Source organism: Haliotis asinina, chromosome 12 (assembly GCF_037392515.1).
Source record: "Haliotis asinina isolate JCU_RB_2024 chromosome 12, JCU_Hal_asi_v2, whole genome shotgun sequence".
Taxonomy (NCBI): domain Eukaryota; kingdom Metazoa; phylum Mollusca; class Gastropoda; order Lepetellida; family Haliotidae; genus Haliotis; species Haliotis asinina.
This window is the reverse complement of record NC_090291.1, coordinates 3,488,851-3,515,840: the sequence shown is the minus strand read 5'-3', so window position 1 is coordinate 3,515,840 and position 26,990 is coordinate 3,488,851. Positions and strand designations below refer to the sequence as shown.

Genomic DNA, 26,990 nt, shown 5'->3' with positions numbered 1-26,990 from the left:
TCAGAAGAAGGACGCAGGAGTCGAGCACAAATACACCTGAAACCAAACAGGACTGTTATAGGCAAGTCGTCAAAGTCTATCACGTGTTAAAATACTGCTAGAGAATGGCGGGTAGTGTCGTTTTGGTGAGCGATTGTCATTAACGAAAAAAAACCCAAAACCTGCAAAACAACAACAAAAATGAGCACTCTGATCGTCAGTATGATATATTACGAACATAAATGTATTGTAAGAGTACCTTACGGTATATTTGCATTTCTTTCACAGTCACAGACAGAAGAAATGATCTCTTAAATGGTAGGCACCCGTGGCTAGGTAATAGTGTTAACGACTATTGCATCTCCTCCTCTGACTCAGGCCCCCCTAAGTAATTGAAGGAATTACAGCGAATTTGAAGGAACTGTATCTCAAAACACATCAAAAGATGGCGTCACTGGAAGGAGCACCCGTCTCGGTGAGTTTTGCTTTTAGTTTCTGCTGTTTCATTTTTATAATTATCCACCTTTGAACACCCGTGTTCAACTTTTATGATCCACAATGACTAAAAGCAATTTGATGTGACATTATTAGCGAAAATACATACTCATAACAAGTATTACAGATAGTTTGTAAACAATCTGGTTTCAACCAGACAATCCAGTGATTGTCACCGTGACAGAGTATTTATTAATCACTATGAAATAGTGACGATACCAGATGTTGGCGGAAAGGTAACAAAAAAAGGTACGTTGATACGCTGAGTCTGTTATTTCAGCACTTGATTATGGTATGGGTGACGTCACTTCAACTTCCGGAAGCACAACTTTCAAAAGACATTGATTGTTAGAGCAAAAAGAATACCAATGAACACGTGACATTGATTTGGATCGATTAAGTCCATCAACGTGCATGTTACAACCGAGGCTGTTGATTACAATATAAGCAGCACCTACAAAAGGCAGATTGTTGTACAGCTAAACTTCAGGAATGTAGTGGTAGGTGTATGAAGTTGTGAGAGTGATACTCTTCCCTTGATGAACGATGCTAGTAGGAACAGTCAAGATGGTCAAACTAGACATTTTAGCACATCATTTGACAATACTATTAGTCAAGTTAGGAATGAAGATTGTTATGGATATCCAAAAAATCTTCATTCCTATGAATTTCACTTCTATATGCCCTTCAAAGACTTATGAGGCAAGTTATTTAACTGTCCTTTGTCGTGAAGACGGCGACTTTCAGAAAACAGACAATGGCAAGTGTTTGTCATACATGACGCAGGGACCACCTGTCACAACGCCAGTGCTAAAACCGGGTAAGTAAGGATGGTCCTGGATCACTGAGGAATCAACACTACTAAATGGGATGACCAAGTCCTAATTCCCCTTACAAAACGCTATTTTCGGAGCAGAAGCAAACGCCATCTCTACGGCTCCTCAACGACACACTAAAACGTAAACAATATATAATCAATTGAGACTTTCTTTCTTGCCTTTGGGCTGTTAATATCTTATCGTGTAAACATCCACTTTTAATGGCAGATATTGAACAATGTAATGATCTTGCTATTAGGCAATACGACGTCGTCTTTTGTTGGTTATCCAATTACGTCGACATTTCTGGTAACACAATGGCATTGCTAAGCGCATCACTCAACAAATCTGCGACACCACTTCTTATTCCATTCTCCGATAACAAATCTACCATTAGATCGTACATGCGTGATCTGATGCAAAACAAGTGGGACATTAGTTACAGGTTACACCTACTTGGGTTGTCAGTCCAGATTTGAAGATGTCGCATTGACCATACGCGTTATACTCACAAATACTTATTAAAAGGTGGAAATCCTCCGTTTCGTATCCCTTCTGGTGTGAAAGGTGCGGTCAAGCATCTCCTGCTTGATGGTGTTGAATTCTCCATCATTAGGGATAAATATTTCAACATCAAAACATTTAAGGATCTGTTTACTACTGTTAATTCTCATTTAATAATTTCTTAAAGAATAGATGCGGTTTAGTGATAGGTAGTTTAGAGTACTAACATAGAATGATGGTCAAAGGGGGTTGAAGTAGTGTGTACGTTTTGTCCTCCCGATAGGGTATGTAAGAGTCAAGATCAGTTTAAACCTCCTATTATGCTCAATCGTAGTATATGTGTTCTTTTTGTTGTGGCTTGCTTGTCCTACAATCGCCAAGGGCTGGTGGGGTGGGGTAGGGGGTAGGGGGTAGAGGTAAATCCAACCATGGTACATGCAGGTAGCAAAGTCCCCCATGGTATGGTGATCTACCTTCAGCTGTTGGCGAACTATAGCCCGTTCCTATATTGTATCGTCATCTATGGTGATCTACCTTCAGCTGTTGGCGAACTATAGCCCGTTCTTATATTGTATCGTCATCTATAGTTAAACTGTTTTAGATTTAATTACTAGTTTTAAATATTTATCTGTAATAATGTAGTTGTTTTACTGTCCTTTGTTGACAGGAGTTTATGATTTAATTTTTAATCATAATAAATCTATACCCTGTTTTATTCACCATATGGCTAAAATATTGCCGATGTGCCTTAGAGTCCTAACTCAGTGACAAAATGCAACGCTTTCTTCATGCAGAGGAGTTGGGCAATCTAGAGTGTAGGACCGACAGTAAATCGCCAGTATGAGGAACTGACTGTTACCATTAAAATATCTGGTTTTCAAACCGTATACAACAGCATGTATTGTTTTGTTTTCGTACATATATATATATATATATATATATATATATATATATATATATATATATATATATATATATATATATATATATATATATATATATATATATATATGGTCTCTCTTTCAGGTGGGTAGGTCAGCGGAAGAGCTTTTACTGTCTGTGAAACATTCAAAGACTTCAGAATACTGCTATATTCGAGTCATTATGGTTTTACGCCGCTTCACGACGGCGGACACCAGAATTAGGCTTCAGACACTGTACCAATGTGAGAAATCGAACCCGAGTCTTCAGCGTTACGAGCAAGTGCTTTAACCACTAGACTACCCAGTCTGCTGTATTTGAAGCTAAGTTAATATGTTTGGCCTAATATTTACATCTATATTGCCAGTCCCAAATTAAAACCCTATTCAAAGATTAAATACACCATTCAACAATCAGGCACAAAACTAAACCGACAGAAACACTGTGTATGGTTCATTCAATCACATTATGTGAGTTGGCGCCAGGTGTGTGTCCTCTATACCTAATCTTTTTTTGCGTGGAACAATGTACATGGACCAAGATGAATGAGTTCAAACCAAACCAGTTGTTCTGCACATAGCGGTCACTTGAATTAGACATCCATTCACACAGATGATTGTCCATTTTTAGCATCTGTTTAATTTTGCAACGAATCGTGACACAAGACAACACAGGATGGGATACAGAGAAAATGTTACTCGCTTGTGAGCGGGGTACATTGAAAATAATAGTTGAGCGCCCAGCTAATCAGAAGGCGATATTTACTTGTGAGGTAAGATAATCACGTTTCACGTAATCTGTGTTTCACGTGATCTGCTACATCTGATCTGTGTTACACATAATCTGTGTTTCACCTGATCTGTTACACGCGATCTGATTAACATCTGATCTGTATTACAGCTGACCTCTGCTACCCCTGATCTGTGTCACACGTGATCTGTTACACCTGATCTGTGTTACACGTGATCTGTGGTACACCTGATCTGTGTTACACCTGATCTGAGCTACACCTAATCTGCGTTACACCTGTCTGCGTTACGCCTGATCTGTGTTACACTTGATCTGTGTTATACCTCGCCTATGTTACACCTGATCTGTGTTACACGTGATCTGAGTAACATCTGATCTGTATTACAGCTGACCTCTGCTACTCCTGATCTGTGTTACACGTAATCTGTGTTTCACGTGATCTGTTACATCTGATCTTTGTTACACGTGATCTGTGGTACACCTGATCTGTGTTACACCTGATCTGTGCTACGCCTAATCTGCGTTACACCTGTCTGCGTTACGCCTGATCTGTCTTATACCTCGCCTATGTTACACCTGATCTGTGTTACACGTGATCTGAGTAACATCTGATCTGTATTACAGCTGACCACTGCTACTCCTGATCTGTGTCACACGTTATCTGTTACACCTGATCTGTGTTACACACGTAATCTGTGTTTCACGTGATCTGTTACATCTGATCTGTGTTTCACGTGATCTGTTACATCTGATCTTTGTTACACCTGATCTGTGCTACACCTAATCTGCGTTACACCTGTCTGCGTTACGCCTGATATGTGTTTCACTTGATCTGTGTTATACCTCGCCTATGTTACACCTGATCTGTGTTACACGTGATCTGAGTAACATCTGATCTGTATTACAGCTGACCTCTGCTACTCCTGATCTGTGTCACACGTTATCTGTTACACCTGATCTGTGTTACACACGTAATCTGTGTTTCACGTGATCTGTTACATCTGATCTGTGTTTCACGTGATCTGTTACATCTGATCTTTGTTACACCTGATCTGTGCTACACCTAATCTGCGTTACACCTGTCTGCGTTACGCCTGATCTGTGTTTCACTTGATCTGTGTTATACCTCGCCTATGTTACACCTGATCTTGTTACACCTAGTCTGTGTTTTACCTGATCTGTGTTACACCTGATCTGTGTTACACCTAACCTGTGCTACACTCGATCTGTGTTACCCATGATCAGTGTTACCCCTGATCTGTGTTACACCTGATCTGTGTTAAACCTGATCAGTGTTACACCGGGCCAGCGTTTCCTCATGTATACACTACTCCTTAAACAAGGGGCAGCGGCATCCTTCTGTGTCATCCGTACACTAAGGTCTGCAGATTCACTCACATTTTCAGACCTCGGTCTTGTGGCGGATTCCAAAAATGTTTGCCAAGCTGTGGCATGCTGAATGTGAGCAGTGCAGTAAAGGTACTTTACGACTGACCACGACACCTAACGGAGGTTATGGCCGACGTTGAGAGAGTACAAAACGAGTAGAAGAATGCCTAATGCCTTCGGTGCTCTTGGGGCTAGTACATGTTAGTCTAACACTTACTGTTTTTGATGACTTAAAATCCCAGTTGGAAGGTTGATTGTGGAGGTGGGACGTGTCGCTGTCCAAGGATTGATCGTGTTCAGAAGAAGGACGCAGGAGTCGAGCACAAATACACCTGAAACCAAACAGGACTGTTATAGGCAAGTCGTCAAAGTCTATCACGTGTTAAAATACTGCTAGAGAATGGCGGGTAGTGTCGTTTTGGTGAGCGATTGTCATTAACGAAAAAAAACCCAAAACCTGCAAAACAACAACAAAAATGAGCACTCTGATCGTCAGTATGATATATTACGAACATAAATGTATTGTAAGAGTACCTTACGGTATATTTGCATTTCTTTCACAGTCACAGACAGAAGAAATGATCTCTTAAATGGTAGGCACCCGTGGCTAGGTAATAGTGTTAACGACTATTGCATCTCCTCCTCTGACTCAGGCCCCCCTAAGTAATTGAAGGAATTACAGCGAATTTGAAGGAACTGTATCTCAAAACACATCAAAAGATGGCGTCACTGGAAGGAGCACCCGTCTCGGTGAGTTTTGCTTTTAGTTTCTGCTGTTTCATTTTTATAATTATCCACCTTTGAACACCCGTGTTCAACTTTTATGATCCACAATGACTAAAAGCAATTTGATGTGACATTATTAGCGAAAATACATACTCATAACAAGTATTACAGATAGTTTGTAAACAATCTGGTTTCAACCAGACAATCCAGTGATTGTCACCGTGACAGAGTATTTATTAATCACTATGAAATAGTGACGATACCAGATGTTGGCGGAAAGGTAACAAAAAAAGGTACGTTGATACGCTGAGTCTGTTATTTCAGCACTTGATTATGGTATGGGTGACGTCACTTCAACTTCCGGAAGCACAACTTTCAAAAGACATTGATTGTTAGAGCAAAAAGAATACCAATGAACACGTGACATTGATTTGGATCGATTAAGTCCATCAACGTGCATGTTACAACCGAGGCTGTTGATTACAATATAAGCAGCACCTACAAAAGGCAGATTGTTGTACAGCTAAACTTCAGGAATGTAGTGGTAGGTGTATGAAGTTGTGAGAGTGATACTCTTCCCTTGATGAACGATGCTAGTAGGAACAGTCAAGATGGTCAAACTAGACATTTTAGCACATCATTTGACAATACTATTAGTCAAGTTAGGAATGAAGATTGTTATGGATATCCAAAAAATCTTCATTCCTATGAATTTCACTTCTATATGCCCTTCAAAGACTTATGAGGCAAGTTATTTAACTGTCCTTTGTCGTGAAGACGGCGACTTTCAGAAAACGGACAATGGCAAGTGTTTGTCATACATGACGCAGGGACCACCTGTCACAACGCCAGTGCTAAAACCGGGTAAGTAAGGATGGTCCTGGATCACTGAGGAATCAACACTACTAAATGGGATGACCAAGTCCTAATTCCCCTTACAAAACGCTATTTTCGGAGCAGAAGCAAACGCCATCTCTACGGCTCCTCAACGACACACTAAAACGTAAACAATATATAATCAATTGAGACTTTCTTTCTTGCCTTTGGGCTGTTAATATCTTATCGTGTAAACATCCACTTTTAATGGCAGATATTGAACAATGTAATGATCTTGCTATTAGGCAATACGACGTCGTCTTTTGTTGGTTATCCAATTACGTCGACATTTCTGGTAACACAATGGCATTGCTAAGCGCATCACTCAACAAATCTGCGACACCACTTCTTATTCCATTCTCCGATAACAAATCTACCATTAGATCGTACATGCGTGATCTGATGCAAAACAAGTGGGACATTAGTTACAGGTTACACCTACTTGGGTTGTCAGTCCAGATTTGAAGATGTCGCATTGACCATACGCGTTATACTCACAAATACTTATTAAAAGGTGGAAATCCTCCGTTTCGTATCCCTTCTGGTGTGAAAGGTGCGGTCAAGCATCTCCTGCTTGATGGTGTTGAATTCTCCATCATTAGGGATAAATATTTCAACATCAAAACATTTAAGGATCTGTTTACTACTGTTAATTCTCATTTAATAATTTCTTAAAGAATAGATGCGGTTTAGTGATAGGTAGTTTAGAGTACTAACATAGAATGATGGTCAAAGGGGGTTGAAGTAGTGTGTACGTTTTGTCCTCCCGATAGGGTATGTAAGAGTCAAGATCAGTTTAAACCTCCTATTATGCTCAATCGTAGTATATGTGTTCTTTTTGTTGTGGCTTGCTTGTCCTACAATCGCCAAGGGCTGGTGGGGTGGGGTAGGGGGTAGGGGGTAGGGGGTAGAGGTAAATCCAACCATGGTACATGCAGGTAGCAAAGTCCCCCATGGTATGGTGATCTACCTTCAGCTGTTGGCGAACTATAGCCCGTTCCTATATTGTATCGTCATCTATGGTGATCTACCTTCAGCTGTTGGCGAACTATAGCCCGTTCTTATATTGTATCGTCATCTATAGTTAAACTGTTTTAGATTTAATTACTAGTTTTAAATATTTATCTGTAATAATGTAGTTGTTTTACTGTCCTTTGTTGACAGGAGTTTATGATTTAATTTTTAATCATAATAAATCTATACCCTGTTTTATTCACCATATGGCTAAAATATTGCCGATGTGCCTTAGAGTCCTAACTCAGTGACAAAATGCAACGCTTTCTTCATGCAGAGGAGTTGGGCAATCTAGAGTGTAGGACCGACAGTAAATCGCCAGTATGAGGAACTGACTGTTACCATTAAAATATCTGGTTTTCAAACCGTATACAACAGCATGTATTGTTTTGTTTTCGTACATATATATATATATATATATATATATATGGTCTCTCTTTCAGGTGGGTAGGTCAGCGGAAGAGCTTTTACTGTCTGTGAAACATTCAAAGACTTCAGAATACTGCTATATTCGAGTCATTATGGTTTTACGCCGCTTCACGACGGCGGACACCAGAATTAGGCTTCAGACACTGTACCAATGTGAGAAATCGAACCCGAGTCTTCAGCGTTACGAGCAAGTGCTTTAACCACTAGACTACCCAGTCTGCTGTATTTGAAGCTAAGTTAATATGTTTGGCCTAATATTTACATCTATATTGCCAGTCCCAAATTAAAACCCTATTCAAAGATTAAATACACCATTCAACAATCAGGCACAAAACTAAACCGACAGAAACACTGTGTATGGTTCATTCAATCACATTATGTGAGTTGGCGCCAGGTGTGTGTCCTCTATACCTAATCTTTTTTTGCGTGGAACAATGTACATGGACCAAGATGAATGAGTTCAAACCAAACCAGTTGTTCTGCACATAGCGGTCACTTGAATTAGACATCCATTCACACAGATGATTGTCCATTTTTAGCATCTGTTTAATTTTGCAACGAATCGTGACACAAGACAACACAGGATGGGATACAGAGAAAATGTTACTCGCTTGTGAGCGGGGTACATTGAAAATAATAGTTGAGCGCCCAGCTAATCAGAAGGCGATATTTACTTGTGAGGTAAGATAATCACGTTTCACGTAATCTGTGTTTCACGTGATCTGCTACATCTGATCTGTGTTACACATAATCTGTGTTTCACCTGATCTGTTACACGCGATCTGATTAACATCTGATCTGTATTACAGCTGACCTCTGCTACCCCTGATCTGTGTCACACGTGATCTGTTACACCTGATCTGTGTTACACGTGATCTGTGGTACACCTGATCTGTGTTACACCTGATCTGAGCTACACCTAATCTGCGTTACACCTGTCTGCGTTACGCCTGATCTGTGTTACACTTGATCTGTGTTATACCTCGCCTATGTTACACCTGATCTGTGTTACACGTGATCTGAGTAACATCTGATCTGTATTACAGCTGACCTCTGCTACTCCTGATCTGTGTTACACGTAATCTGTGTTTCACGTGATCTGTTACATCTGATCTTTGTTACACGTGATCTGTGGTACACCTGATCTGTGTTACACCTGATCTGTGCTACGCCTAATCTGCGTTACACCTGTCTGCGTTACGCCTGATCTGTCTTATACCTCGCCTATGTTACACCTGATCTGTGTTACACGTGATCTGAGTAACATCTGATCTGTATTACAGCTGACCTCTGCTACTCCTGATCTGTGTCACACGTTATCTGTTACACCTGATCTGTGTTACACACGTAATCTGTGTTTCACGTGATCTGTTACATCTGATCTGTGTTTCACGTGATCTGTTACATCTGATCTTTGTTACACCTGATCTGTGCTACACCTAATCTGCGTTACACCTGTCTGCGTTACGCCTGATCTGTGTTACACTTGATCTGTGTTATACCTCGCCTATGTTACACCTGATCTGTGTTACACGTGATCTGAGTAACAACTGATCTGTATTACAGCTGACCTCTGCTACTCCTGATCTGTGTCACACGTTATCTGTTACACCTGATCTGTGTTACACACGTAATCTGTGTTTCACGTGATCTGTTACATCTGATCTGTGTTTCACGTGATCTGTTACATCTGATCTTTGTTACACCTGATCTGTGCTACACCTAATCTGCGTTACACCTGTCTGCGTTACGCCTGATCTGTGTTTCACTTGATCTGTGTTATACCTCGCCTATGTTACACCTGATCTTGTTACACCTAGTCTGTGTTTTACCTGATCTGTGTTACACCTGATCTGTGTTACACCTAACCTGTGCTACACTCGATCTGTGTTACCCATGATCAGTGTTACCCCTGATCTGTGTTACACCTGATCTGTGTTAAACCTGATCAGTGTTACACCGGGCCAGCGTTTCCTCATGTATACACTACTCCTTAAACAAGGGGCAGCGGCATCCTTCTGTGTCATCCGTACACTAAGGTCTGCAGATTCACTCACATTTTTAGACCTCGGTCTTGTGGCGGATTCCAAAAATGTTTGCCAAGCTGTGGCATGCTGAATGTGAGCAGTGCAGTAAAGGTACTTTACGACTGACCACGACACCTAACGGAGGTTATGGCCGACGTTGAGAGAGTACAAAACGAGTAGAAGAATGCCTAATGCCTTCGGTGCTCTTGGGGCTAGTACATGTTAGTCTAACACTTACTGTTTTTGATGACTTAAAATCCCAGTTGGAAGGTTGATTGTGGAGGTGGGACGTGTCGCTGTCCAAGGATTGATCGTGTTCAGAAGAAGGACGCAGGAGTCGAGCACAAATACACCTGAAACCAAACAGGACTGTTATAGGCAAGTCGTCAAAGTCTATCACGTGTTAAAATACTGCTAGAGAATGGCGGGTAGTGTCGTTTTGGTGAGCGATTGTCATTAACGAAAAAAAACCCAAAACCTGCAAAACAACAACAAAAATGAGCACTCTGATCGTCAGTATGATATATTACGAACATAAATGTATTGTAAGAGTACCTTTCGGTATATTTGCATTTCTTTCACAGTCACAGACAGAAGAAATGATCTCTTAAATGGTAGGCACCCGTGGCGAGCCACCTCCTCGTGGTGGGTGCTGGGTAACGCCAAGAGCTCGCCAACACCCCCGTGTGGACCCGGGGGCATATTTGGTCCACCAACTTGTTGGCCGTGGGTTGCGGCCCTGTGTCGGTGGAGGACGGGAGTCTGGGGGTTGAGGGCACTGGGAGCCTGTAATCATGCTCCCTTTGCCCAACACACCCCTTCGACCCTTACTTCACCTAGATGGGTGGTTGAATGGGCCCGGTTCAACCAGTCGACTGGTCATGCCGAGCCCTGAGCACTATATTTCGTTGCTCAATAACTATTTGGCTTGGACACAATGTTGACATAATTGGTTTTAAGTATATATTGTATGATATATGAATTTTCAATTTTGATAAAATTTGCCTAGATGCTGGTGCCAGAAGGCGATGGCTCATGGGCCAATCTGGTAGACTGATTACTTGTTTAATCCCTCTGCTGGAGTGTATCATCCCAGTATCCTTGGTGCTGCAGGTCGGAGATCCGCTTGTAGATAGCATTGTCTTTGTGATGCTCGGTGGTGGGTGGCGAGCTGGGATGATGAATCTTATATACATTAACATGGAACCTGAAACCCCCCTGAGAAAAAAACGTCAGCTTGATAATGACCAAAGCACCAATGACAGTTATCGACCATTGAAACAGGTAGACTATTGGCCGAGATTTCTAGTGATAGAATCTGTGGATAAAAAACCAATTAAACTCAATCCGTTTGCTGTTTCCAAAGCAGTGTATGGTATTGCAGGAGACGTGAAAAATATCAGGAGACAGAGATCTGGGTCGTTACTCATAGAATGTAGTAAACGGCAACAAGCAACCAACCTGCTGTCAATTGATACGTTGGCCGGATGCCCTGTTTTAGTGTCAACCCATCGTACACTGAATTCAAGTGAAGGCATTGTCAGGGATCGAGATCATCTTTTAGAGGACATGACGGAGCTTGACATCATGGTTGAACTGAAAGATCAAGGTGTCACGCACGTGAAACGTTTTACGAGGACTTTACAATTCTGAAGTAGTTCTCACAAACACATATTTATTGTTATTTGTCTGTCCAACGGCACCAAAGTCAATCAAAGCTGGGTATTGCAATCTTCCAGTTGAAGTGTATATACCAAATCCACTGGGGTGATTTAAATGCCAGAAATTTGGTCATGGGATAAATTCTTGCTCCAACCGTATCACTTGTGCTCATTGTGGGGAGCAATTTCATGTTACAGAAGACTGTACAAATAACTTTAAAAAATGTGTCAACTGTTCAGGAAAGCAATCCTCCTCATCAAAAGATTGTCCGATATGGAAGAGGGAAATGGAAGTCAATAAAATAAAACATTCTCAAAATATCAGCTATGCTGAAGCTAAGAAGCTTGTTCCCTCTGTTTACCCAAATGACTCTTACGCTTCTGTTAGTAAAAGGCCACCCACGACCACACTCTCAGTTGAATGTCAGACAGAGCTGACATGGATAAAATCTACTTCTCCTGAACCCATCACAAATCAAGAATTATTACCACGAGGAGACTCTGCTACTCAGACTGTAGCCATGACGCCATCTCAGCCTCAGCCTATGCCTTTGTCACAGGACTCCGCAAGTCCAAAGACTCAGCTAGATAATAGAAAGTCCTCTGGTCGAAATGTTCATTCCAAATTCAAATCAGATTCGTGTCAGTCAAAAGCTGTACCTGGACATGAAGTCGCACAAACTGTGAAAGGAAACCAAAATCTTACTAGAATCAACCAAAGCGATAGAGTCGCTAAGGGTTCAAAAGATGAGATTCAGGTTTTTAATAAGTTTGGGTCCCTCGAAGATATGGATACGTTTGAAATTATCCATCACCGGACACGGAGTTTATCGCCTTCTAGATCAAGGCGTGGTAGATCACCAATAAATGCACCAAAGTGATAAATCATTCACCAAATATAGTGCAATGGAATTGTACAGGGTAAGGACCAATTTTAATGAATTGCAGCTATTGGTCAAAGATTTTGCACCACGAGCAATATGTCTGCAGGAAACGCATCTGAAACAAACAGATCTTTTTATGATGCGTATCATTATTTTTCACCTCCGGGTGACAGAGCCACTGGGTGATCGTCAATACTTGTCAAACAAGACGTTATTCATAGCCCTGTAACTCTTACAACTAATCTCCAAGCCGTTGCAGTGCGACTTACTCTTCACGTTGCACTTACATTATGCTCTTTGTATATTCCGCCTTCTTCAGCACTCCAACTATCTGATCTACAATCTCTCTATGATCAGCTTCCGAAACCGTGCCTTATATTGGGTGATTTGAATGGCCACAACCCACTCTGGGTGGTACAAATACAAACAGTAAAGGTAAAATACTGGAAGATTTTACATCCAATAATGAACTCTGTATATACAATGATGACTCAAATACATATCTGCATCCTGCAACCGGCACCTACTCTTCTCTAGATTTGTCTCTTGCAGACTCTAATCTACTTCATACATTTGATTGGACAGTCCACAATGACCTCTGTGGAAGTGACCACTTTCCAACTATTTTATCAGAAATTTCCCCATCTGAAGCTCCATCTTACACAAGATGGAATTTTTCTAAGGCAGATTGGTCCTTATTTAAAACAGTGTGGTCATCTTAACTCCAACCTTCATGTTTCAGTCAAATACGTGATAAAATTCAGCGTTTTTCTGGCGTTTTAAATGAGATAGCTGCAGTATGTATACCACAATCCTCTACAAATGCACATGTACGGAAGCCGTGGTTTAATGCAGACTGTAAACAGGCTAGAAAAGCGAGGAAAAGAGCAGAGAATTATTTTCGAAATCATCCAACTTTCCATAACTTAAATAAGTTTAAAGTACTATATGCGAAGGCACGTCGTACGTTCAAACAAAACAAACGGTAGTCCTGGAGGAACTATGTCTCCAGGATTAATTCACGCACACCAGTGTCCAAGGTATGGAACATGGTTCAGAGAATAAAAGGCAAAGGTTCGAAATCTGCTGTTCACCATCTTAAAGATGGTGATAGTTTGATTACTGACACATCTCAAATTGCCAATAAACTTGGCGAAACGCTTGCCAAAAATTCTTCATCAGAAAAATATGTTCCTGAATGTCAGAGATACCAGAAGTTACAGGAAAAGAAAAACCTTAATTTTGAATCAAATAATGGTGAAGATTACAATGAAGTGTTTTCCTTACATGAGCTACATACAGCTCTTGAGCAAGCTCACGACACAGCAGCGGGTGATGATAATATCCATTACCAGCTACTGAAACACTTACCTGAACCATGCCTATTGACACTTTTAGATATATTTGACAAAATATGGACGTCTGGAGAATTTCCTCCTTCATGGCGTAATGCCATTGTAGTTCCAATACCAAAACCTGGTAAGGATCATACAGATCCATCAAATTACAGACCGATATCGCTTACTAGCTGTGTCTGCAAAACCATGGAGCGTATGGTGCATAACAGATTGGTTTGGTATCTTGAAACCAATAACCTAATAACAAATATTCAATGTGGTTTCAGGAAAAATCGTAGTACCATTGATCATTTGGTCCGTATGGAATCCTTCGTTAAAAATGCTTTAGTCAATAAACAACATGCTGTATCAATTTTCTTTGATCTTGAGAAAGCTTATGATACAACCTGGAAGCATGGCATTTTGAAGGATTTACATGAGTTTGGTTTGAGAGGCCGTTTGCCTCTTCTTATATCAGAGTTTTTAAAAGACAGGCAATTTCAAGTCCGAGTGGGTTGTACCCTGTCTGATCATTACAATCAGGATCAGGGTGTCCCACAAGGCAGTATTTTGTCCGTCATTTTATTTAGTATTAAAATCAACAGTTTATCCAAGGTTTTAAATGATTCGATTGATTGATCACTTTTTGTGGATGATTTTAATATTTCCTGTCGTGGTAAAAATATGCATACTATTGAACGACAACTGCAGTTGTGTTTAAATAAAATATAAATAAATGGTGTCTTGAGAATGGTTTTAAATTCTCAAAGTCGAAAACTAATTGTGTACACTTTTGTAGGAAATATAAACCGCATAAGGACCCTGAACTATATTTAAATGGCACTCCTATCAAAGTCGTTAAGGAGGCAAAATTCCTGGGTCTAATATTTGATTCTCACATAACCTTCTTGCCTCATATTAAATCTCTTAAAGCTAAATGCCTGAAAGCACTGGATTTGTTAAAGGTTGTTTCAAACTCAAAGTGGGGAGGGGATCAGACTACCCTCCTTCACTTATATAGATCATTGATTCGGTCTAAACGTGATTATGGCTCCATCGTTTATGGCGGAGCCTGCAAAAGCAACCTAAAACTTTTAGATTCTGTCCACCACCAAGGTCTAAGACTTTGTCTTGGATCTTTCAGAACGTTAAACCCTGCATATGACTGTGTCTTCAATCCTCTCTATGAGGATTTATACAATCAGAAATCTTCCCTTGTTCCGCCTCTTGGTTTAAGAATAAAACCACTTATTTCTGCTGCCGGCATTGAGCTGGATCATATAACTCCCTCCCGTCTTCTTTCTTCTCCTCCTTGGCAATTGGTTAGGCCACAGGTCGACCTAACATTAACTACATTTAAAAATCAGAAACAAATGAATTACAATATAAACAAGAATTTAATCAATTGAAACATAGATATAGCAATTATAAATCCTTATTTACAGATGGGTCCAAGGATGGTGGCGCAGTGGCTTGTGCCACTGTCATTGGATCCAGAACAGTATCTTCTAGATTACCAGATAATAGTTCTATTTTTACAGCAGAAGCTAACGCCATATTGACAGCTCTTAAATATATTGAAAGACACCCTAAACATAAACAATATATAATCTATTCCGACTCTCTTTCTTGCCTTCAGGCTATTAAAATGTTTCTAGTAAACATCCACTTTTAATTGATATTATTGAATTGTATAATAATCTTGCTACTGGCCAATACGACATCGTTTTTTGTTGGTTACCCAGCCACGTTGGCATTTCTGGTAACACAATGGCAGACCTTGCTGCTATGGCGGCACTCAACAAATCTGTGACACCACTTCTTATTCCATACTCTGATTATAAAGCTACAATAAGATCTTATATCCGTGATCTGATGCAGAAGAAGTGGGACACCCAAGTAGGTATATATAAATTACATGAAATAAAACCTTATATCGGTTATACTTACTTGGGTTGTCAGTCAAGATTTGAGGTCATTCTAAGACGATGTCGCATTGGCCATACCAGGTATACTCACGACTATCTATTAAAAGGTGAGGATCCTCCGTTTTGTATCCCTTGTGATGAAAGAATCACAGTCAAGCATGTCCTGCTTGACTGTGTTGAATATTCCATCACAAGGGATAAATATTTTAATTCAAAAACCTTGAAGGATCTTTTTAATAACGTTAGTTCTCGTTTAATTATTGCATTTTTAAAAGAATTAGATTTGCTAAATGAATTGTAAATATATAAATATTTTATGCTTGGAATTTCGAATTAGGAACTTAGAGTGTTAGTGGCTGTATCCTCGAGGGGAGTTAAAGCACTGTAAAATTATTGTCCTCCTGAGAGGGTACGTAAGTCCTAAAACATTTGAAGTCAAATTTGATCTTCCTGTTTTTTAGGCGTAGTATTTCTGTCATTTTAATTTGTGGCTAATCTTGCATACAGTCACCAGCAGCTGAGAGGATGGTGTAAATCCAGCTAGGGACCATGCAGGTAGCAGAAGTGCTGTAAGTCCCCATAGCCCCTAATATGGTGATCTACTTTCAGTTGTTGGTGATCTATATAGCCTGTTTTTATATTGTATTGTCTGAATAGGGATATTAGTTTTAACTTTTCAAGCTAGTTTTATTTCTCATTGTGATATTCTAGTTCAAACTAAAAGTGCTTTATGGTTCAACTTCTTTATTCTACAAGGTCACAACGTTTCGAGACAGATTCTAGTCTCTTCTTCAGGTGAAGTGAGGGTAAAAACTAAAGGGTTGCAGTATATATACACATAACGGTAGACTGATAACAATGGGTAACAAGATATACAGGTTTTCTTTGATCAACTTCCGAAGCCATGTCTTATCATGGGTGACCTTAACGGGCACAACCCACTTTGGGGAGGTGTCCATACTAACACCAAAGGTAAACTCCCGGAGGAATTCATTTCAAATACCAGTTTATGTATTTTCAATGATGATTCAGCCACTTATTCACATCCAGCTACGGGAACATATTCTTCCCTGGATCTATCACTTGAATGGCCGGTCCATGATGACCTATGTGGGAGTGATCATTTCCCCACCATTCTGAAAACACTCAACCCCGGTGATGATCCACCGATATTTAGAAGGAACTTTGCCAAGACTGACTGGTCATTATATAAAATATTGTGTAATGATAGCTTAAAACCTGATGTTTTTGTGAACAGCGAAGATCCAATACAGTTGTTTTCCGATTTATTGAATGACATTGCTGACCAAACTAAACCTAAGTCTTCTGCAGTTCCACATATCCGTAAGCCATGGTTTAACAATGAATGTAAACAGGCCAGGAAGTGTAGGAAGAAGGCTGAACAGTATTTTCGCCGACACCCTACCGTACATAATCTTGACAAAGTTAAAATTTTAAATGCCAAGGCTAGACGTTCTTTTAAACAAAATAAGCGTCAGACTTGGCGAAATTATGTATCGAAAATCAATTCACGCACGCCTATGTCAAAAGTGTGGAACATGATTCAAAGAATAAAGGGCAAAGGTTCCAAATCTACTGTTCACCATCTGAAAGATGGTGATAATTTATTAACAAATAAATCTGACATTGCCAATAAACTTGGTGAAACTCTCGCCAAGCAATCATCTTCATCAAATTCTGTCCCACAGTTTCAAAAGTTTCAGAAACATCAGGCGAGGAAAAGATTAACTTTTAACTCAGAAAACGGTGAGGATTGTAATGAATTATTTTCAATACATGAACTACATACCGCCCTTGAGCAAGCTCGTGATACAGCAACAGAGGCTGACAGTATCCACTATCAGCTCCTGAAGCACTTGCCTGAATCGTGTCTGGAAACACTGCTAAATATTTTTGATTCAATATGGACTTCAGGGAAGTTCCCATCTTCCTGGCGTAATGCCATTGTAGTCCCTATTCCAAACCCTGGCCGGGATCATACTGATCCATCAAATTATAGACCAATCTCTTTAACGAGTTGTGTCTGTAAAACCATGGAACGAATGGTAAACAATAGATTAACTTGGTATCTGGAAACCAATAACCTTACAACAAATATTCAATGTGGTTTCAGGAAAAATCGTAGTACCATTGACCATTTGTTACGTCAAGAATCCTTTGTCAAAAATGCAATAGTAAATAAACAACATGCAATATCGATATTCTTTGATTTGGAGAAAGCATACGATACCACTTGGAAGCATGGCATTTTAAAGGATTTACATGACTTCGGTTTAAGGGGTCGTTTGCCTCTTTTTATATCACAATTTTTAAAAGACAGGCAGTTTCAAGTCAGAATGTGTTCTACCCTGTCTGACCATTACAATCAGGATCAGGGTGTCCCACAAGGCGGTATTTTGTCTGTAACACTTTTTAGTATCAAGATAAACAGTTTATCCAAGGTTTTAAATCATTCAATTGATGGATCATTATTTGTGGATGATTTTAATATTTCCTGTCGAGGTAAAACTATGCATACAATCGAACGGCAATTACAATTGTGTTTAAACAAAATAATAAATGGTGTCTAGAAAACGGTTTTAAATTTTCTAAGTCAAAAACTAATTGTATACATTTTCGTAGAAAATATAAGCCGCATAAAGACCCAGAACTATTTTCAAATGGCTTTCTCCTCAAAGTTGTAGAGGAGGCCAAGTTCTTGGGTCTAATTTTCGACTCCCACTTAAACGTTTTGATGGATATCAAACACTAGAAACAAAATGCCTGAAGGCACTCGATTTACTGAAAGTGGTATCCAACTCAAAGTGGGGAGGGGATCACGTTACTCTCCTACACCTATACAGATCGCTTGTACGTTCAAAACTTGATTACGGCTCCATCGTATATGGTGGAGCCTGCAAAAGCAACCTTAAACTTCTTGATTCTGTCCATCACCAAGGTTTACGACTTTGTCTTGGGTCTTTTAGAACTTCACCTATTGACAGTCTCTACGTTGAGGCTGATGAACCATCTCTTGAGCAGCGCCGTATAAAGTTAGCTTTACAGTACATTACTAAATTATACTCTAATGAATCTAACCCTGCATATAACTGTATTTTCAATCCCCTTTATGAGGATTTATACAACAAGAAATCTTCTCTTGCTCCGCCCCTAGCACATAGAATTGAACCCTTTCTTTCTTCTGCCGGCATTGAGCTGGAAAACATAGCACCTTCCCGTCTTCTTACTTCTCCTCCTTGGCAATTGGTCAGGTCCCAAGTGGACCTAACATTGACCACATTTAAAAAATCAGAAACTAATGAATTACAATATAAACAAGAATACAATCAATTAAAACATAGATATAGCAATTATAAATCCTTATTTACAGATGGGTCCAAGGACGGTGGAGCAGTGGCCTGTGCCACTGTCATTGGATCCAGAACATTATTTTCTAGATTACCAGACAACAGTTCTATTTTTACAGCTGAAGCTAACGCCATACTAACAGCCCTTAAATATATTCAAAGACACCCTAAACATAAACAATATATAATCTATTCCGATTCTCTTTCTTGTCTTCAGGCTATTAACAATATTTCTTGTAAACATCCACTTTTAATTGAAATTATTGAACTGTATAATACTCTACACTTTTGATAGAAATAATCGAACTGTACAATAATCTTGCTACTGGCCAGTGCGACATCGTTTTTTGTTGGTTACCTAGTCACGTTGGCATTTCTGGTAACACAATGGCCGATCTTGCTGCTTAGGCAGCACTCAACAAATCTGTGACACCACTTCTTATTCCATACTCTGATTATAAAGCTACAATAAGATCTTATATTCGTGATCTGATGCAGAAGAAGTGGGACACTCAGGTAGGTATAAATAAATTATATGACATAAAACCTTATATCGGTTATACTTACTTGGGTTGTCAGTCCAGATTTGAGGAGGTCATTCTACGACGATGTCGCATTGGCCATACCAGGTATACTCACGATTATCTATTAAAAGGTGAGGATCCTCCGTTTTGTATCCCTTGTTGAATATTCCATCACAAGGGATAAATTTTTTAAGTCACGAACTTTGAAGGATCTTTTTAATTATTTTTCTCATTTAATTATTGCATTTTTAAAAGAATTAGATTTGCTAAATGAATTGTAAAAAGATAAATATTTTATTCTTGGAAGTTTGAATTAGTAACTTAGAGTGTTAGTGACTATATCCTCGAGTGGGGTTAAAGTACTGTAAAATTATTGTCCTCCTGAGAGGGTACGTAAGTCCCAAACCATTTGAGGTCAAATTTGATCTTCCATTTTTTTAGCCGTAGTATTTCTGTCATTTTGATTTGTGGCTAATCTTGCATACAGTCACCAGCAGCTGAGGGGATGGTGTAAATCCAGCTAGGGACCACGCAGGTAGCAGAAGTACTGTAAGTCCCCATGGCCCCTAATATGGTGATCTACCTTCAGTTGTTGGTGATCTATATAGCCTGTTTTTATAATTGTATTGTCTAAATAGGGATATTAGTTTTAACTTTCCACGCTAGTTTTATTTCTTATTGTGATATTCTAGTTGTTTTACTGTCCTCGTCGACAGGTTTTTATCATATACATAGGTTCTTTTTCTAAGAATGCTCTCGTCACGATATGGCTGCAATACTGCCGATGTGACGTTAATATTAACTCACTCACTCTTAAATGGTAAATATTCTCAACATGATGAATATTTCATGTAACATCACTCGCTGAATAACTCAAATGATACGTAAAAACAACCTGTGCCTTGTTTGTAATGCCATGTGAGCTGTTCAATGCACCTTGATGTTATCAAATATTAATCGTATCAAGCTGGCAATGTGTCATCTGGTACCTGTGATCACGGTGTAGTCTGCCTCTGTGGGTATCGATACACGGTAAAGGGGAAGCAGACTGTCGCCAACATCCCCGAGTATCCGTCTGATGCCCAGGACATTAACTGGGCCTGGAAGTGTTTGGGCACGAGATTTCCTATGTCGTGGACTGATAATATCTCTTTCTAATTGTTTGATGTTTGCACATTCATATCTGAAATTGTGGAAGACCTTTTTCCCATTAACGACATCTACAAGACACGAGACGAATATATTTTCAATTAATTTTAATTTTAATTTAATGTTCCGCTAAAGACCGCTGAACAGTTAGCTCTACACAGTCAAGGTATAGTGTAAACGCCAGAACCCGCAGCGACCGTGAAGGTCCGGGGTAGGTCTTCAGCAAACCATGCTTGCCATAAAGGCGACTATGCGTGTCGTTACAGGCAGCTAGCGGAATCGGGAGGTCAGGTTCAATTGCTTGGTTGACACACGTCATCGGTTCCTCATTGATCGATGCTCATGTTGTTGATCTCTGGATGGTATGGTCAAGGCACGATTATTTACAGACCGCCGCCACATAGCTGGAATATTTGCTGAGTGTGGCGTAAAACTAATCCCACACACTCACTAACGCTAGCTAACAAAATGACCTCCTTGTTTTATGAGATAGGAAATATATTTACAATCTCCCAAGTCACTTGGGATAAGTGATAAGAAATGAATGGCTAATTCGGACGAGGAGACAACATTTAACCCTAACAGGAAAGAATCACAGTCCCAAAGTCTTAGATTTGTCCACACATGTTGACATATTCTCCTCTTTCACTCACTACAGGGCTGTGTATTAACCCACTTCTCGTGATATGCTTTAAAGTCATTTGGAAGGATAAACCTGACGAAGTACAGAGAGTGACATTGAGGTTTGGGAATCATGAATATGAAATCATTTCTCGAGGCACAGACATTATCCGGAAGGATGAAGTGCCCAAACCCTCTCCACATCCAATAGAAGACTTTACAGTATCATGGCCACGCGTTTTTGTGGCACCATCAGTTAGTAATGATATGAGGTATATCGCCTTTATTTACTCCCACGTTGAAGTGAAAGAAATGTCCCGTTATGTCTACTCCTGGGACTGACTACCTGGCAACTGTGGTCCTGGTCACAAGATTCCGTGCAGCGCCAGAAATCGGGGACACCTCAAAGCTTCTAAGAATACCAGAACTGTTTCTGATATCTGCATAGTTCAAACTGGAAAGAAAAAGTTGTATTTGCTACCATAAAAAAACTGAATTCACAATCAATCAGTAGACTGTCTTTCATAAGTATAGGGGGCGGTGGAGTGGTCTAGAGGTTAAAGCTTTCGATATTCACGCCGATGACCAAGGTTCGATTCCTCACATGGGTACAGTGTGTGAAGTCCATTTCTGGTTTCCCCGCCTTGATAATGCTGGCATATTGCTGAAAGTGTCGTAAAACTCACTCACGCGCTCTATTGGACCTTAACAAACCTACAAATCAAACCTAATTTCGCCCCGAGATTTTAATCACTATTGGTTAAACAAACTGCTTAACACAAGTCTGATACCTCCATGACTCCGAGCTCTCCGAGCTCTAGTTTAGGACAGTTGACTGAAGTAAGTGGCTGCATTTACACTAGTGAGTACAAACTTTGGATGAGGAGCACGTAAAATATTAATATTTATTCCGCAATATGCGAAGTTCTTCCAAATTCTTATAAGTATGTATGCGGATGTAATGCATGTATTGTCTGAAAGACCACTGATTGTTTCATGTTTGTTTACCGCTGTTCTACGCTATATACATACACACAAACACACACACTCATACAGGCTTGTCTACTGTACACCAGGGTTTATGACAACACTGGAAGTCTGCACACAAAGTTGACTCAAAGAGTTTTACACAGGTGGGCTCGATCGTGGCACCGCATCCTCGCTGGATCTCTAGCCTGCCGCTGTAGCCAGATCGCCCAAGGCGCCACGGTGTTCTAACTCTGTGAAGGCAGTTTGTATAGAACCGAATCAGAAAATCCAGTGACTGACATCATGAGCAGTTAAGATAAGATCACATGCCTCAACCAATTCAGTAAGTCTGACCAATTAAATGGATTTCTGACAACCTACTGAAACCCTCGTCTTTCTGAGGAATCTATGCAACGGCAAAACAAATGCTCGCCTGAACAGGCAATGGAACGATTGGAAAAACTCTGTTCTTTTTATCATAAATGCCCTAATGTTTCTCAATTTGGGAAATATGTTTTTGTTGGTTTTTTTTTTAAAAAAAACCAAAAAACACCCAGGACACCAGAACAACAAACAAAAATATTATGTTGAGGTGCGCGACTGCAGGCTCTTACGAATTGTCTTCACCTCAACAAAAGGAGGAGAGATCGAATTGAAAGTGAACACTTCGCCATCCCTATTGAAACTGAACACAGATCCAGACAGCTGACCTGAAACATTGCAATACAGAGTAAATTCCTCACTTCCTCTACGTCATACATATGTGTCTGTTTTGAGTACCAAGAACACAATGTAATGAACTAACAACATTTTGTAACACCTGTGTATTTGAAGTTACTGCCAGCTATACAAAGATAAAACTTGTCTTAATGATTGTGTATGTGCAGGGTGCGTGGAAGTCTTCAGCTTCAGGAGTACGTCGTTTTCACCTTGTCCTGGCGAAATATAGCATGATATTCCACCTGCATATTATAGGTATTCCGTATGCTGCAATTAGTTGCGCATATCCTTGTTATCAGACATATTTTATTGATTGTGGAATAGTGTTGTATCTATACTACATAGTCCCCGTTAGGATTCAGTAGAAGGCAGCTGTATGATGTAAGTACTTAAGCAGAAAGTAAGACTGATCTTGCTTAATCTAGAGCATCTAGAAAAAAAATGCGAAGCCTGACCATACGAGTTGTGTGCACGAATATATATACATATATATTGTTACAGTTATAAGAGGGATAAAACGTTGCCTTTGCATTTTTACTCACTCACAATTGCTTTTGTTGTGATTGTCAAGCTACAGACAGACAGGTTTATTCGGTAATTTAGGCCCTAACACCCATAGTACATACATTTGGCAAAAGTACTTACATACTTACTAAAGCTAGATATATTTTAGTAATGATTTATGTTCATTTGTTCATTCTTATCTACGGCGAACTTGTGAAAGATATTTACTCAATGATTTTAAAATATGTATATTGTCCGATGGCAACAATCGAATAAAGGTTTCAACTGTCGGTGGTTGAGTAAGATGAACTGGAAAACAATCAGATCTTTGTTGGGAATATTTGGAACATATTAATAAAATATGGAGTTCATCTTCGATATAATCAAGGCCAGCAGCATGACAGGAGAGGCTGAGACGTTCATAATGTGGCGTGTTTGTATGACGGCCACATTCCACTGCGAGTGTGAAGTTATGAATTTACGTTGATTTGGTAGAGACCCACTGAATAAATATGGTTTGACGCTTAGAGATGATTATACTGTGAATAGTTATTACATCTGGATGACGAAAATGGTGATGCATGCCAGTTTTGAGTGAAGAAGTGTGTTTAAATCTCTGTTTAAACATTTCTGTCAATGAGGAAATGAAGTTCATGTCTTGAGATATCCATGAGAAACCAAATACATGTTCAATATCAGCCTAATATGAGAAGCCCGTGCTCTTTTACCATTATCGTCCAAAGTTTTCATCATTTAATATGCCTGATAAGGAAGTCTGTTTCTTGGGAGCTGCACCAGTACCCAACTGCTCTTGAGATCTATTGATACTGGAGAGGAGCTCTCCAGCATTCTCCCTGCGCCATATTGCTGTTAGTAGTTTTGCTGACATTAAATATGACTTGCAAAATTTGATGTGCCCAGTTGCAATAATTTTACAGTAACCTGTTCCCTATATTTCACCTCCGTAACACAGTAACACATACAGTCAAACATTTTAAACAATCCAAAATGGTTCATATATCTATAAGCACATCAAAAAGCTACAAACATCTACACATCAAATATTGTCATTAAATCACGGGACGTCATAGCTATATTCATCTGGTGGATTTACTCGGTTCTGAGTTTCCCTGACAGAAGAAACAGAACCTAGGTATAATGACGTTGATTCACTTCCCACCATTACTACCTGGAATATTAAGTGACGAGAATTTCTTCAATACGATACCACTGTGGTCCAATACGGTCGCATGCACCATGAACACTCTCCTTTTCAGACCCGGTTCCGATGGGTCTTCGTTGTGACCGAGAACAATCTTAGGATGACCAGTCTTTGATGTAGCGTGAACTCATCATTGAAATACTGCATGTGGGAATATTTATAATATATATCTTCCTTACACACCATCCACAAAAGAATTCCATTTTGCGAGCATTCCACTAGCCAATGTCAATATGAGAAAAAATAATATATATCCATACAAATGAAACATTTCCAAAGGAATAATTGTCATAGTTTTCCTTGATTTCTCTTCATCTGTTTCCTCCATGACGTCATCATGTGCATTTCATGAAGTTTGTAAATCCAGTATGCCTATTGTTTATGAATGGTGTAATAGTTCATCAATTACCACATGATTAGATCTACATTCATCATAAAATTTTACTAAGAAGTGATTTAAGTATTTTAGGCCTTGTGGTGAAAGCGGTCAATGTCACGGATTCCATTCCCAACATGTGTACAAGGTGTAAGGCCAATTTCCCCTTTCTTGATTTTGCTCGAGTAAAACCATATTAACTGAACTTGGGGTATTCTTATTCATCTGTGTCTCGTTTCAATATTTTCCATGTGTACTGGTTAGGAATAGGTACATACATCCCAAGGAGAGTTATCACCCGTGTTATCAACTCGATGAAAAATAGATTATCCAAAAGACTTGGATATTACATGTATTATGATGACCGGGGGTGCCTAACAAATGCGAGTAACATGATTTCCCTAAATGTCTTTTAGGAGTTGGTCTGTTGCCTGAGTGCCCACCTGCTGGCCTGCCACATATAATACGTCACTGCAGGCCTGGGCTCCTTTCGTTGACAGTACTGCGAGTATTTCAGGTGCGACCATCAAAGAAAAGGCCTGTAACTCAGTAGAATCTTGTTCATGTCAACTGTTGTCAGGTCTGATGGATTGCTCCCATGTAAACAAGATGGCGTAGTGGGAGTTTCTAAACGTCACACACACACACACACACACACACACACACACACACACACACACACACACACACACACACACTCCACGTACTCATCCACTTATTACTGATTAATCGTCAGCCAATTCCATGAGGAACATGCCGTTATGTTACAGAGGTATTCATTGTAGAACCGTCTTATAGTAGTACAGTAGGCAGAGATTCCGTAGATGGCAGAGGTGTAATAGACTCTGACTCTAAGTCAAGATTAATCTGGACGATTCTAGAACACCCCGATTGATCCAGAATGAGAGAGAACCTGACAGTAGTGTAATGGGGAAAGCACATGAATATCAAATCACCAAGACTAAGCGTTAAGATTACATTTCACCCTGGATTCCCAGGTTAAGCCTGTTCTACTGGTTAGCAACTATTGCTGCTAGATATATACTGTTTTATCTTACTGTGTAGGTTATTTCCGCGACTACAGTATTTCTTAAGCAGGTGTAACTATACTGCCGATGCATTTGTAATGTTATTAAAGTGCTCTTCCGGTAACTTGTATTGGTTAGTAAACTTGGTGCGAGGACGATTCTCGATGACTTTATAAGCCACTGCTTTAGAATTAACAGTGACGTCTAACCCCGTATTCAGTCAGCCTGCCCAAACACCACCATTACCAATATCTGTACAGACACCCCCGTGAAACTGACCTCTGCTCCGTCTGCCAGACCATTCAACTCATTGACGTTCTCAGGGAACACGTTCTTCACTGTGTCCAAACACCCACTGTAATAATGAAACACACACGCATTCAGATTGACCTGATCCCCTCCACAGGAACACTTTCTTCACAGTGTCCAATTATCTATCGTAATTACTGAGGCACACAACGCATACAGATTAACCTGAACCCCCTCCCAACATTTTCTTCACAGTGTCCAATTATCTATCGTAATACTGGGGCACACACGCATGCAGCCTGGCCTGTTCCCCTTCACTGGAACACTTTTTTTCTCTGTGTGCAACTACCCGTCGCAATACTGAAACACACAGATTACAAAATCATTTACACAGACAAGGAAGTCAAACGTAGTCTCATTTCAAGATGCCTGAATGACATCAAGAGGAAGCTTACACTTTTTTCTGCATGAGTTTGTATGAACCTAATGACTGTAAACAAGTCTTTACTCAGATCATAAAAC

At 39.8% G+C, this 26,990-nt stretch overlaps 1 pseudogene; it reads right to left on the bottom strand.

Annotated features, from left to right (window-relative positions):
• Nucleotides 1-26,521, bottom strand: LOC137258662 (uncharacterized; annotated as a pseudogene).
• Nucleotides 26,522-26,990: the final 469 nt, after the last annotated feature.